At 32.8% G+C, this 15,365-nt stretch overlaps 1 protein-coding gene across 1 annotated transcript in view; it reads right to left on the reverse strand.

The window, feature by feature from the left end:
• The window catches only part of LOC133204128 (uncharacterized), a 363,878-nt gene that overhangs the window by 78,587 nt on the left and 269,926 nt on the right, over positions 1-15,365 (reverse strand). The window lies entirely within an intron of this gene.

Consider the following 15,365-nt stretch of genomic DNA (forward strand, 5'->3'; position numbering starts at 1 on the left):
TAAAAATTCTTTAAATTACAGATTATTCAGTATTCTTAAAAAATTAGATTAATCTTTTGAGCGTTATAATTGTTCTAAACAAATATATTGTCAATAGGACATCTAATCTGGTCTTTAGAAACGGCAGTTTAAGACGTATTTATTTAATAAGTAAATTTTCAATTCAACGTAGATCTAAAATTTGTCGTTGTTTAAATATTGGCAGATAAAAAATTGTGTCATTATTTTGTAAAATAAATAATAAGATAATCGAGTACTACCATAAAATAAAGCAGACAGCTTTCGAGAGATGTCACTTCATGGTCAGCTGATCTCTGTATTTAAAACGTTCCATGGACTCTACAGCGTAAAGCTATAACCCCCAAAGTAATAAACCGAGATCATTTCGTCGAAGGTAGCTTAGAGAAGTGATTGATTGCTCCAGAAGAATGCAACAATTCTTGAAGCGAAAATACTTATTTCATTACAAGAAGTTGGTTTCTATACATCCCGGGGAGGACGCTGTAATTGCAAGGAGATCGCTACTATGACGTCATAAGTCGGCGATCCCTTTGCTTCAGGTCTATGCTTATACTTATATGCCAAGCTTACGAAGTTAAAAAAAAAGATCGATTTTTAATGTTATATTTAGAACGAATAATAAAATTCTGAACAGTCTTAACATTGCTGCGTTTGTTTGTTTGAATGTTGTTTAACGTCCCTCTCGAGAATTTTTCAGTCATATGGAGACGTCACCACTTGCCGTTGGATAGCAGCAAATTTTGTCCTATACTCGGCACTTACGCCCATTGAGTAGTGAGGGATCTTTTTCGTGCCAACACCTACTGCGACACGGGACCTCGGTTTATACGGTCTTATCCGAAGGACCGGTCTCAACGTCCCACAGTGGGATTCAAACCCGCGACGTAAGGATCAACTCCTTACGCCGCGACTCTAGAGCAGACGCTCTAACCACTGCGCCACGTGGGCGACAACATTGCTGCGTAAATTGATGTTAATGATACATGTAAGCGTTACACATGCAATGACTCACTTACTTATCTATTCCGCAAACTCCTCTTTGGGGACTAGCATCGATGATGGTTAGTTGGATGAAAAGTAATAGAAAAGCACTTGTTAACGTTTTCAGCATTCTTAAAAAAAACTACGTCTGAATTGTTGCATGTACTTATCATTATAGTTCCGTATTTTAAAGTCAGATTCTTCCTTTATGCAGACGAGGAAGAACTGACTCACTGGTACAATTGGAATGTGCCATTGAAATTTTATAGAACTTCAAAACAAAAATACATGCACTTTTCAGTAAGTATTTCATCAAGAAAATTATTGAAGACGTTCTCGGTTCATCACTGATCTCGTTGACACTTTCGTTCTGTGTTTGCTTCTTTTTCCCACTGCCTTGCCATTACAATTATAATTTAATTGTCTATTTGTCATGGGTAATGAACTAAAACTTTACTTTACTTCATTTTAACACGAACATAGTTTAATCAGCCTAGTGCTTGCAGGCATAACGGAAAAAAAATCCGTACAAATGATAATCTCATATATATTTATATTTGAAAGTATTTAAATAGAGAAGAATATGTATTCATATGACGTAGATAACCCGGACCAGGTCTTGTATTTTTTTTAAATTAAATGTTTAAAAAGTGTTTATTTCAGCTTGTTCTATAATTTGGAATAGTTAGGAATATCCATAGATCCGTACAGCGCTTTAATTGGGTGTAAATTTTGCAGACAAAAAGGTAAACGCTGATTGTTTGGTGGTAGAAGGTTGTATAATGAATAACGCTTCAGCATATTAGTATTCTACATCCCTCATCCCTTTAATTTAAGGTTGTTTCATACTAAAACAAAATATTCAGAGATATAAGGAGATGTAATGTAGTGGCTTATGACCGAAAGTTTTCAAGAAAACAATCGTTTTCAAGCTCAGAGTTTCTTTGTTAGCTAAGAGGTGACATTTATGCTTCATTAGTAGTCCGGATGGTTTGTTCGAATTTTCAGAATAGTTCACACAGCTAAGTTCACATAGGTTGTTCTTGTCCAGAATGAGTTCTCAGGATTTTGTTAATATTTGTTCGAATTGGCTTGAGCCGAAAGAATTCAATGTACAAAATGTTCGGAATAGTTTACTGATAATTTGTTTAGAACTAGTGATCAATGTTGAATAAAAAGGTTCATTAAAGTGTATCACAAATGTTTTGTTTTTGTTTTTTTTAAACAAATTAGATTTCATTATTGGTCAAGTTAGAACTGCTCGGAAATAAATAACATGTTTTCGGCAATACTCAAGGTAACAATTCTTAGCCGCAGGTATTTACGCTAAGTTGTTTTACTTTACTTTGAGCCCGAGTCGTTTGCAGGTACTTATTCAAGTAGGTATTAAGTTTAACTGTAGAATATAGTTCTTAATGAGCTTAAATATTTAAGTGTAGGTTACCCTCCTTTTTGGCCCCTGATAGATTAATTGTCTGATGAAACAATGATCAACATATCATTCATTGTTATCGTTCTTGATTGTTACCATAAAAAACACTTTTCTTTTACAAAGGGGTTTTAATTTTGTGACAAATGTTTGCTCTACTTTGAACATTAAATAAACTTTTCATGTGAAAAATCAGATTTCTGGTCTTTCGGATAAGACCATATAATTTAAGGTTGAATGAGTGTGAGCTTTTTTAACACAAAGTGGAATGAAAGTTGCATTCAGTGTAACGTCAGTTGAAGTGTATGAAACATTAAATAATTAATTATGCTGTGCATCTACCTTTCCCGCATATATTTTTTCGATAAAAATACGAATTAAAATTATCTGCATTGCCAACGAGTACGTCTTGTTTTTATTACGACAACTGACCCGTTTCCGATCTCCATAGTAACTACAACGCGCGATTTCCCGAACTGAGAGACGAGAGAAAATGGGACATGCAAAGGGCGGCTTTGCCACCCGCAAACGGAATTTTTTGTACAAAAACCAGTCAGAAGCCCAGAGGCAGAGGTGGATGCGGTGTCATAGTGACCATATGTGTTCAAAAACCGGTAAGAAAAGCGGCAAATCATAATGTAGGCCTAGTCCATCAAACGGCGGTTACGAAGGCTAAAAATTACATATCCCTAATCGATCTCAGACTGTGTAAATGTTACTAGCCATAATAAAAATGTTGTTGGAATTCATATATTAATTAACAAGGAATCAGCCGTATCAAGAAATTTTGAGCGATTAATTAGTCAGCCCCCGGGCTGACTAGTTACGGTGGGATGAAACTGCAAGTGCGCTTGCGTAATTTGGAATTCTGGGAAAAAGATGTACACAACTTGTTCTAAAGAAACTCGTGTTATTTGCTCCAACCAAAGGGCGTGATTCTTCACAAACACCCTCTAAACAAAGACGCGACCTCGATCTATTTATAGACTGCATTGTTCTTCGTCGTTCTCGACGAAAAATTAAAGAAGAGATTGTTCTAAGTGGGAAATATGATACTATGAAAATATTTCAGTGCTTCTTATAGAAGATGAGAAGTTTATATGCAGAGCACATTTGACACTAGATATATATACCCTCAATCGCCGTTACAAGTTCACGGATTTGTGTGTATTCCTCTGAATGCCTGATGCAAGACTCCCTCGATCAATACCTTGCATAATACATGTACGGGTCGGAATTCATACAATAATCCACTTGCACAAAGGTCCCAAAACAGTGAAAAAAAAAATCTCTTTTCACTTTAATGATGAAAGTTATGAAAACGACAGAAGATCACTTAAGATGTGTAAAGTCTTATAATTTACATGAGGATAGACATGTAAGTGCCGCTTGTGCACGTGAACCGCGCTCACAGATGAAAAACTGACCACAGTAGAACTGCGATAGTTGAGAGAAACTGCGCGGATTTATAGACAGTTCCCCCCCCCCCAATTAGAGAGAGTGAGCGAGATGGAATCCAGTATCATTTAAGGGTATACGTACTGTATGTATAAAATATTTTGAATTTCCAGTTTTTTTACTTTACTTTAGAAGCAATTCTTTTCTTTCCTAATAACACTAAAATGAATGCTTAAATTTAGAAATTGAATTAAATATACATACAGTATGCACCCCTCCCCCTTCCCTTATCATGCATTGCCTCGAACCTGCACGATTAAAAACTTTTATCTAATAATAATTAACACAATCTAACCCAAGGTCTACCTTCCTTTTAAGCATCATAATCAATATCATTTATAGAATTTAACAGTAAAAATGAAAATGTATACATTCTTCAACGTTCAATGATTGGGATCATAGTGGCTTTAATTGTTCATTTCTGAGACGAACTTTATCTGATGTCCGCGCCCAAGAGAAATTAATTGGAGGTCATCATAAAGATCACGATGTAGTCTAACTAAAATTTATTCTATGCTTTATTATTTATTATGTACAGCATTATGTTACAAATATCAAAACGACTGGGCGAATTTTGACTTAGACGACAATGACTTTGAAATTTTAATGAACACAGCATGATGGATAAAACAAATCATATACCATCACAAAACAAGAAAGAAACTTTCTGTATTCCAGTGGCTGACTCTCAGCTTTTTTTAAAAAGCTAACCTTGTAACATTTAATGATAACATTTGATGATAACATTTTTCTTCAAGAAGTCCTTTCTTTTGATTAGAGTTATTCCCCGTTGTGAAATAGAAAGTACGTAGCCCCGGCATTTATGTAAACAAAATGCTCGGAGATTGCAAGGAAACTAATATGTAAAGTTCGGAGATATTTTATTGAATTAATCAATATTTGTGCAAGTTGATAAACTTTTAAATGCCAAGTGATATCATCAGCAACCAAGATTCTTCGTTGAGAAATCTGCCCCCCCCCCCCCCCATGTGGGTAGCACTAGCGTTCAACTCATACACTTGTAAGTTCAGACCCAGGTATGAATAGGAGGGATTTTCTGTTGGAAAATATGTCTTTAAAATTGAATGAATTTGATTCATAATACTAATTATTAATTCAATTTGTGTAGGAACTTCGAACAAAAACATGTCAATACTGCATGGGTCACCACCATGGGCATTTAGTGCAGTGCAAAATTGGTAGACAAGTCAAATGTTAAACTTTAATTGACCATCAAAGTTAAACTTGCATTGCAAAAGGATTTTAATACTGTAATTTTATTACCGATTAATTCCTTTATCTTTATTTATATACACTGTAAGGATTGATAAGGGATACAACTGTACATATGAAAGAAGTAATGTTAGGGTTATGGTGTGGAAAAAAAATGTTGGTCTGCATAAAGTTAACATATTTTTTTTAAGGTTAAGGGATCTTATTTCAAGATCACTTGACAACACAATTTCTTGTGATTTATTAATAACTTCCATAGGAAGTTTGAATGGAAAGTCAAATAAATTCAAAGTCAATTCATAGTGAAAGTCAGGATCACATTCGAGGTCATATCAGTATACTTTGGGTCAAACGGCAAGAAACTTAATGTTAAAATATTTATATGTTAAATTCATTACAGAAAATTCATACAAGTATGAAAAAAGATAACCAGTTCTGTATCAGTATCGGTTAAGTATCAAATCTTGAGCTAATGGAATGCATACAATTTTTGTTTTATATACAAATTACATTTGAAAATATATCTCAAATCTTAAAAAGTACTTTCAATTTTGTTTTTAAATAAATATCCAATAGATGAAGGGTGTGGCACTCCCAGTTTTCAAGTTGTGGATCATGAAGAGATTGTACCAGCAAAAGCATTGGATGGACAGAGGGTTGGAGAATTGTGAAGCTTGGTGTCTTACAAGCCTGCCAGAAGTGTGGTCTCCCTCTTCAGTAGGCGCTTTCAACCACAATTCAAACATATGATCTTTCTGCCATTTTAAAGGTATTTTTATTTTGTTTATATTTATCCATATAAGCCGGTACACATACATGTAGTAAGGCTTGCCCTACATTACAAGTTAAAACAAATTGGCTGTTTAGTTTGCCTTACAAGTCTGTATATAGTCTTACAAGATTGCTCTAGCATAATTTGGCCATTTATTGTAATTAATGGGAATTGAATGTACATTTTATTTAATGATGTACTAAGTGAAACACCGAACAACAGCATAACTAGCAGTGATCAAAGAATGTTTATCATGAAACCAATGTCCCACAGAATATGGATATCTCCTAATTTCATCTTTCCTAGCCAAGGGTTTCCGATCTGAAATCTACTCTACAACCCTTCGCTAGCCAACCCTTGGGTTGTAGAGTAGATTTCAGATCGGAAACCCTTGGCTAGCGAAGATGCCTAATTTTAGTTCAACGCTATTTCTAGTTATTTGAAAACATATAAATAAAAACTAGAGCAAAGGCAAATAAATGTGGGCATAGATAAGAATCTAGAATTTTTAGGTCACCCGTGTTACTCAGGTAACCTATTTCTGTAGGTGTGTGCGTCATCCATTCATAACTTCTCCAAAACTATGTGGCCAATTTCAACCAGACTTGCCACAAAGCACCCTTATAAGGTTGAAGGGATTCAATTTTGTCTAAATTAAGGGGTAGCTTCACTTTTAAAGAGATATTATCAAGAATTTTTTTAATACAGAAAAATCTAACTACTTTTTTAGAGGAAATAAAACTCAATTAACAGTGAATTATTTGTTCAATTATATTGATTACAATAAAAAAATTGGACAAGTTTTGAATAGTTTTGAAATGGAGGTAGGTGATTTGAAAGCTATAGTAATTTTCTTGCCCATTGGGCAAGTGGTAGACAGGTGACCGAGAAGGCCAGTGGGCCTCTTGTTATTATTATGGTTTTAGTATAAAATATTGATATGAGAAATAAAATGACACACACACACACACACATATACTAGTATATATATATATATATATATATATATATATATATATATATATATATATATATATATATATATATATATATATATATATATATATATATATATATATATATATATATATATATATATTATTTCCATTCATTGAGCACTCGTGATGTAATATTGAATGTAATTTTGTTCAATTGCAGATACCTTGCAGTAATACATCCTGCAAGCTGGTAAACAATATACCAACTGGGAAGAGGTATGACAGAAATTGGGCTGCAAATGTAAAGCTTGCTGCTGGTGTGTACTAATTAATTCAGTGACATCTCCATTAGAGTGAAATATTCTTCGAATTCTTCTTTGAGCCAGCATATACTGTGACACATAACCTATTTTTATAATGTAGGTGTTCGAGGATAATGGTCTCATCCGAACAACCCCACAACTTTCACTTCAAATGCTGAGTGTTTGCAGAAGGAACAGTTGCTACCTAATACATGCCTTATGTACGTCACATTCCAGGGATCGAACCCAGGCCTCTCACTTACCGAGCTAACGTTCTACCAATTGAGCTACGGAATCATATGTGAAATTGCTGATATTAGTTATTTTTAATGTTTCCACTACTCTGTTGTCAAACTTGGTTTTGACTCACACTTGTAGTATTTTGCTGTGAAATATGCTCGAAAAAAGTTAATGCTGCCTAAGCTCATCAAACAACATGAAATAATTGTTATATTGCTTGAAATGAAAGTTTAGGTATAATATATATTTCATAAAATTTGTTCCATGTTCATTTTCAATATATATATATATATATATATGTATAATCTGGAAATGTAAATAGAATCATTTTACTGTAAATCGTAAACATGAAAATTTTGCAGAGAAAAGCTGTTCAGAGGAAATTCGGGCTGAATATTTTCAAAATGGCTCCACTCTTTTTTCTGAAATTTGGACACATTGATTGATTGTTGTTATATTTCATAAAAATAATATGCTTTTTTTATTTCCATTATTCTGTATGTTGTAAAATATGTGATGACGATTCACATTTTCCATATTTCATTGTGAGTCAATGGACGATATAGGTGGCGTTGTGAGGACATTATGAAACATTAACTTTTTTTAAATGTTACAAATGAAAGTTGTTCAGGTAATATATAGTTCATGAAATACTGTACCAAGTTCATTTTCCATTTAATTTGTTCTTATTGAATTGTAATTGAAGACAATTTTAGAGCAGTCGTAAACATGAAAATTTTGCAGAGAAAAGCTGATCAGAGGAAATTCGGGCTGAATATTTTCAAAATGGCTCCACTCTTTTTTCTAAAAATTTGGACACATTGATTGATTGTTATTATATTTTATGAAAATAAGTTGCTTTTTCTATTTCCATTACTCTGTCTGTGCTTTACAATTTGATTAAGATCCACAATTTATGTATTTTGCTGTTCAAAATTAGACCTCATAGGTGGCGCTGTGAGTAAAGTGTAGAAATTGTTATAATTTTTTTTATTGTTTTAAATGTTAGAACAGATGTTACATGTTTACTAAAAATAAATATTTTAAAATTTTACGTCATCTTTGACTTATTTATTTAAATTGATATACGGACTATATTTTTAAGGAAAAAATTACACAGAGTTACCTCCCTTAGTTTGACAACCCCTAGATTGCAAACGGCTACACTCTTTTTCTTTATTTTATAATCAAGCATCCTTTATACATATGTGTATCCATTGATACCAAAATCATTTGTTTTCCATTACTTTGATCTCACACTCATACTACCTTAAGGTCCCATTATTAGTAAAGCAATATAAGACCATAATAACTGAGGTCCTTGTCGTAGTACAAGAATTCTTTCTCACTATCTACACAATGATTATAAGTGATGTCAACTGCTCTAAAGTTAAAGCCCTCCACCGATAAATCACAGTAACTATTAATACAGTGCGGCACTATATCCGAAATAATTGTGAAATAAACAACAATGTTAAAAAGTTCACTGGGAAATGAACTTGGTTGGTCACTTGTTCAAATCCCATGGAACCCGAAGATCTGATAACGTACGCACCAAGTTTTTCATTTTAAAAAATAGCCATGAGAATAGAAGTCCAAATGATGAATTTTTCAAAAATAAATTTTTTGCTTAATATAATAGCTTAAATGTCCAAAGTTACTAAGATGAAGTTTATTTCACATATGCAAACTTTTTGTAGAAGTATATGGTCACAGAGACAGTCGGGGTGATGTGGTACATGTGTTGTTTTCTTGCAATACATCATGTTTTTGTGATAGAATTTCTTCAGAAATTATAAATTTGGTAATTACATACTTAATAAGTATGCAAAAAATATGCATAGATCTGAGGGTTTAATCAAAAAGGGAATTAGAGGGTGGGGGTCTAGACCCCTCCATTGACCTGCATCCCCTACACCACACACATGCAAGCATAAAACATTCTTTAAAAATATTCTAACAAGATGATTTTCTTACCCTACGATTCCTTTATTTGCTAGACCGAAAAATTACGGACTGGATTTTTTTTTCTTTTTTGATTGAGCATGGACCCCTGCCCACCCTTTTAAAAAAATCAGGCAAAGCATGATTTGGAGTTCTGAAAATCCTGCTTTAGGTATCCCTCTAAAGCATGCACGATTATCTTGTGCACACCAGAAGAAATGTACTGTAATCAATACAGGAGAGACAGTCACATCATTTTTCATAGATGTCTCCACCAAGCAAAAGAAGCTCAGGAATACACATCAGCAAAATGCTGCAAGATTGTATATGCTAAATGTCTATATTGACATGAAAACTCCAGCTTTTGACGAAAGAACTAATTAATTAATGCTAATCTCTCTCTCTCTCTCTCTCTCTCTCAGTATTATTAATGCATAATTATGTATGAAAATCTCCCTCTCAAGTTCTCAAGGTGGAAAACAACTCCATCAAAGGATCACTTTTCCCCAGCTGCAACTCTTTCCCACAATGACTGTAAAATATGAATATGAAGTCAAGCTTTCTCCATGTCTAGCTCGTTCCTCTCTAGTTCCTGTTCCAGATCCTGGCATTGAAGGTCATAAACATCCGTCAAGATACCGAATGCATATAATTATGTATATAAAGATCTGTTTAAATGTTAAAATAGTGCTTCAATATATATTTCTTTTCTGAAGTATATAAACAATAGAGCATTCTTAATAGTATTTAATAAATCACTATCTTTGAATTTAAACAAAGCATGGTGTAAAATGATATAAAACTATGATGGGTTGTTTATAAAACAATTTACAAATGGGAGTTGAAGGGCAACAAGACAGGTCTTAATGACACATTAAATTATCTTCTATTCTTTTTGATAATCAAGAAACAAATGTTTTCATGCCTATACAAATGAGAGGTAGAACTTTTTTTTTTTTTGATAAACATTAAATTAATAATAATACTTTATGTGAATTATGAATTATAAAACAAACTAATATTTTTATAAACAAACTCATATATCAAATTCATTTCTCAAGATATAACAAAGTTTAAGATTTTTAACACCGAAGGGCTTCTTTGAATGAAATATATGGAGACAACGAACAGTATTCAAGCTCATAAGTCAATTAAACAATACAAAATAGCAGCAGAGCAAACACGGACCTCCAATACATCAGAGGTGGGATCAGGTGCCATGGAGGAGTGAGTATCCCCTGCCGACCGGTCACACACGCTGTGTGCTCCTTGTCATGATCGGGAAATAACAGAAAAATCCGTCGACATTCCAGTGTGTAAATAATGGCCTAACAATTAGTATGAAAAATGTCAGTCAGCATTTGACTCAATGATAAATTGTATTTGCTGACAAGGTCATTGTATCGACCTTAGAACTTACGAAATGATGACTTTAAACGAGACTGCTGAAATTTTTGTTTAGTCAACTTGTTTGTAAATAATTTACCTCTATTTAGAACATGTACATACGTAGAGCATGCTCTTGCGTATTGAATCAACTGAGAGACATAAACCCCGTATGCAGGTGATGAAGGTGTATTGCTGCATAAGTAAGGGAAGTTGACGATTGAAAAGTTAAAGTCATCACGTTTATCATAAAGCTTGGTTGTTAGATTACCATTAACGTCTTTTTCAAGTAAAATATCCAGTAATGAAACACATGTGTCAGACTCTGTGGTATCTTTTATCTCAAGCTCACCGGGATATATCGTATCGACATAAGAATGGAAATAACCATTGTTAATTGACAATACGTCGTCGATATATCTAAATGTCGAGTTGAAGGCCACAGCAAGTGTTTTCTTCTTTTCACGTATAAGATTTTGGACAAATTATACTTCATATGAATAGAAAAAAGGTCTGGTAATAACGGGGCGCAATTGGTACCCATGGGAATTCCAATAAATATATGAATAATGAATATGAATAAATCAGAATAATTGTAAAATAAGTAAAATATGTATTATGTAAAGTAATTGAAATGTAATTGAAAAGTAAGTGGTTTACAGGGTATTTTTTTTCCAATATAATTAATTATATTCAATTACGAGTAATTAAAAAAAAATTGTCTATTACAAATCACTTCCAATTACTTTGAAAAACTTAATTAACTACACTCAATTACAATTACCTTTTTTAATTACCCCCTCCCTGGTTTTACCTATTATTGCAAAAATTAGTAATTAACGATCGATTGTGCAATATATATATATATATATATATATATATATATATATATATATATATATATATATATATATATATATATATATATATATATATATATATATATATATATATATATATATATATATACACACACACACACTGGGACTCCTTGTTTTTACTTTGAAATTATATCTCTCTCCACTTTTTAATTTTCTCAGCGGACGTCCTCTCCTAGATATTGATGCTGTTTATTCTAATTTATGAAAAAAAGTCTATAGGTAAACAATGAATTGAAATCATTTAAGTCCGATCTGGAAGCATTTTTCAAATAGCAAGAAAATATTGTTGATGAACCTAACAAAATACTTGGAAGATTGTAAAGTTTTATGGACAATACATAAACTGGAAACACACACTGTGGTAAAAATAGTTACTTAATTTATGGTATTATCGATTTTAAAGTGCTTGAGGTTTTTTAGCTTTTTGTCTAAATCACTTTCATTTCTTCGAAATCATTAGAATTTTACAATTGTTCACTGCGTTGTCTAAATCTTACTTTAACCATTTAAATTTTACGCCTTTCTCCATTTTTTTTTTTTGCAAAAAAGAAAAGAAACAACCTTTAGAATGAAAAGTTTCCAAATGTGGTATCCAGAATTTAAGGTTTGATTGAAATGTGATCATGTTACATGTATCTCTATCGCTACCGGTTACCTGAATAGATTAACTAACTAGAATATAAAATTATCAATTTTCCGCATAACATAAACCTGCAATAATAATGCAGTAATCCTTCACCTTTGACAAGTAGTGGGCACTTTCTCTATGGTTTCTATAGTATGTATACCCACAAAAAAAATCCGGGGGGGGGGGGGTTAATGGAAGTGAAAGTAGGCCGTCCTTTTTGTTAAGCAATAACAGATTCCACATGATTTATTGGAATACATTTTGGTTTGAAGACAATCTCCTTCTGAAGCTATCTTTACTCTTGGTATCTCCCTAAATCTTCGGCGGTTATCTACCCTTTATGTGTTGATTTGATGCTTCCAATTTCTTAAATGGAGGAAATACAAGGACGCGGATTTTACAATTTTACAACATAAACACAGAAAAGGTAACGCATATTACAATAAGAGAAACTTATTAAGTAGTCAACAAAGTCTCGATCGTTTCAAAATATTGTAAATTGATACATGTATCAAATGCAATTTTGAGTGATTATATTAGTTAGAACATATGTGAAATCACAGCGACGTCAAGGACATTAAAAAAAAATTCGAACATTCACTTTCTCAACGTATATACCTTTGTGTTTAAAACAAATAAGTCCAACTTTGAAACTATATAACCAGTTTTAATTTTATCTTGTTTTTAAATTTCTAAGCTGTGGATATTTTTTAAAAGATTGTGTGATGTCGATTGCCCTCATACACACGTTTAACAATAAAGCTTTGGTCAATCATCGACTTCCGTACGTATACACTCCTTGCTTGCCTTTTTACTGAAGTCCTAATACATGAAAGTATCCTGTGATGTTTGTAGACAGAAGTCTGGTATTCCACTGGTTTGGTGAATGTTTCATAAAACAAATATAAGGTCTCTGTTAGCATTTCCAGAGCACTAACACAATTTGTAAAAAGGACACTACTCCGTCAAATCACTACGACATATTTGCAAATGTTTTCATAGGAAACAAATCCGTGTTTTTCTTCTTTCTCACTGTTTGGTTTGAAAAAAAAAACATGATGGGTTGTATTTAGCATTGATATTGCATGTTGCAGTATGCTTGTTCTGATGAGTTTTCAATGTATGCGACGTCATATCAAATCTCGTAACGCAAGAGTATTCTTTAAGATAGACTTTTAGTATTCACGTAGCAAGTATTTGACGAAAGCGTCAACAGAACAGTTGCAAAGTTAACAAATTATGTTAAAACTTTTCAGTTGCAAAGGGCCCACTTAAGGCTTCATCTATCTGAAATCTTAATATGACGTCTTAAGTCAAAATGGAAGTTTTCATTGGTAAAAAAATAACTTGACATGGAAACATGTGTATGCACAGACAGCCTGACTTATGTTCTACAGAAAGAAAAATAATTGTTTGTTATTATTCGTCTCATGCGATGAGTTTTTACACTTATACATGGATAGGGACGTCCACAGTTGCCGGTGAAGGACTTCAAATCTAGACCTATACTCGGGGATAACGGCCATTGGACAGTGAGGGTTCTTTATCGTGCCAACGCCAAACGTAACACTGGACTTCCTCTTTTAGGTTCGTATACAAAATACCCTTACATTTTGCTACTAATGTCAGGCGCCTGGCGAAGGAAACAAAAAATCAAAAAAATATCCTTTCTTTTATATTTGTTTAAGATGATGGTCAACAATCAGTCTTTCGATTTTGTTTTTCGGGATTCACTAACTGTATGAACTTTTTTTTTTAAATTGATTTAAAGCTTACTGAAAATTAAGAAAACGCAGTGTAGTTAAGGTGCGCAATAGAAATATCGGCAATTTTTGTGATTGAAAATATATTCTTAATCATGATGATGATTCTTTTCAGTACTTTATTGATATCCGGCAAATGTAATTATGGTTAATAACTACATATTGAGAACGATACGATTTTATATTTAGACTTGTCACGTGATGCGGCAGTCACGTGATATAGCACATATACTTGCAGTATTGAGGTCACCTATAATTTCACATGTGCAAGGGCATAATCAAGTTAAAATTCTAAATTTAGAGTGTAAATATTTTCAACACGCATGTGACGGTACATATTGTCGTTTTGTACATATTGTCGTCGGCGACAGCCTTTATCCCCCAATTGTTTTGAAGAAAAATATTTATAATATCAAACGCGTTACCCTGAACCAGTCAGAACAAAATTGGCCAATGACATTTTTTTTCCATACGAATCACCTGACAGCATATTGGCATATAACTTAACAGCCATAGATATTTACTTGTACTGATATGTTTTTATTCTAGAAACAGCGAAGCATCGAATGAAACTGCAAAAAATGCCAACAATAGAATAAAGGTTAGAATAAAGGTTAAATAAATGTAAATTTGACATGAAAATTTCACATAAAATTATAATTTACAAGTATATAGTTAAGGAAAAAACTATTTTTATTTATAACTATGCTAATCCTTCTAAATCAGCGTGTCAAGGTAAGTTTATAACACAACAACTAGGGTTATATATATTTATTAAGTCACAGTTGTAAATAGACGTCATGTAAATGAACAGTTATACAAATTGTCAGCACAGCTTCTAAGAGTCCTTAGTACAAATCACTAGTACTGTTTACTACTTCAGTCCACTAGAAGCCTTACTCAGCTGTTACTAGTACAGGGGAGGCATAAAGTTCTATAGTCCGTATAGTGGTTAGTTTCTGTGTGTTTTTCTCATGTCTATCTCTCCTCCGCCTGCCCAGTCTCAGAATAAATATTAATACTTCTAATCGTCAGATCATTCATTAACATGATATTATTATTGGAATTTAATTTCTGAATTATTCTGTAAATTTATGAGATTGCCTAGTTCAATTTACTTTCAGAATTAGTCACTGCTAAAGTGTTCAATTACAATATTGAGTATGGTATTGATATTATCAAGTCATTTCCAAATACATTTAATTTTTAGAAACCAATAATGGGTTACTGACCACATAAATATTAAGATACAAGCAGATTCCTAACGGTCTTTTGTTCAATTATGATATACCGTATAACTGGATTTTTCTACGGGGTGCTATTTTTTGCGAAATTCTGCGATCAAGTCTTAATCGCAAAAAAATCAATCGCAAAAAATACGTCATAAAA

Source organism: Saccostrea echinata, unplaced genomic scaffold (genome assembly GCF_033153115.1).
Source record: "Saccostrea echinata isolate AGI-Se365-2 ecotype Australia unplaced genomic scaffold, CSIRO_AGI_Sech_v1 ptg000052l, whole genome shotgun sequence".
NCBI lineage: Eukaryota > Metazoa > Mollusca > Bivalvia > Ostreida > Ostreidae > Saccostrea > Saccostrea echinata.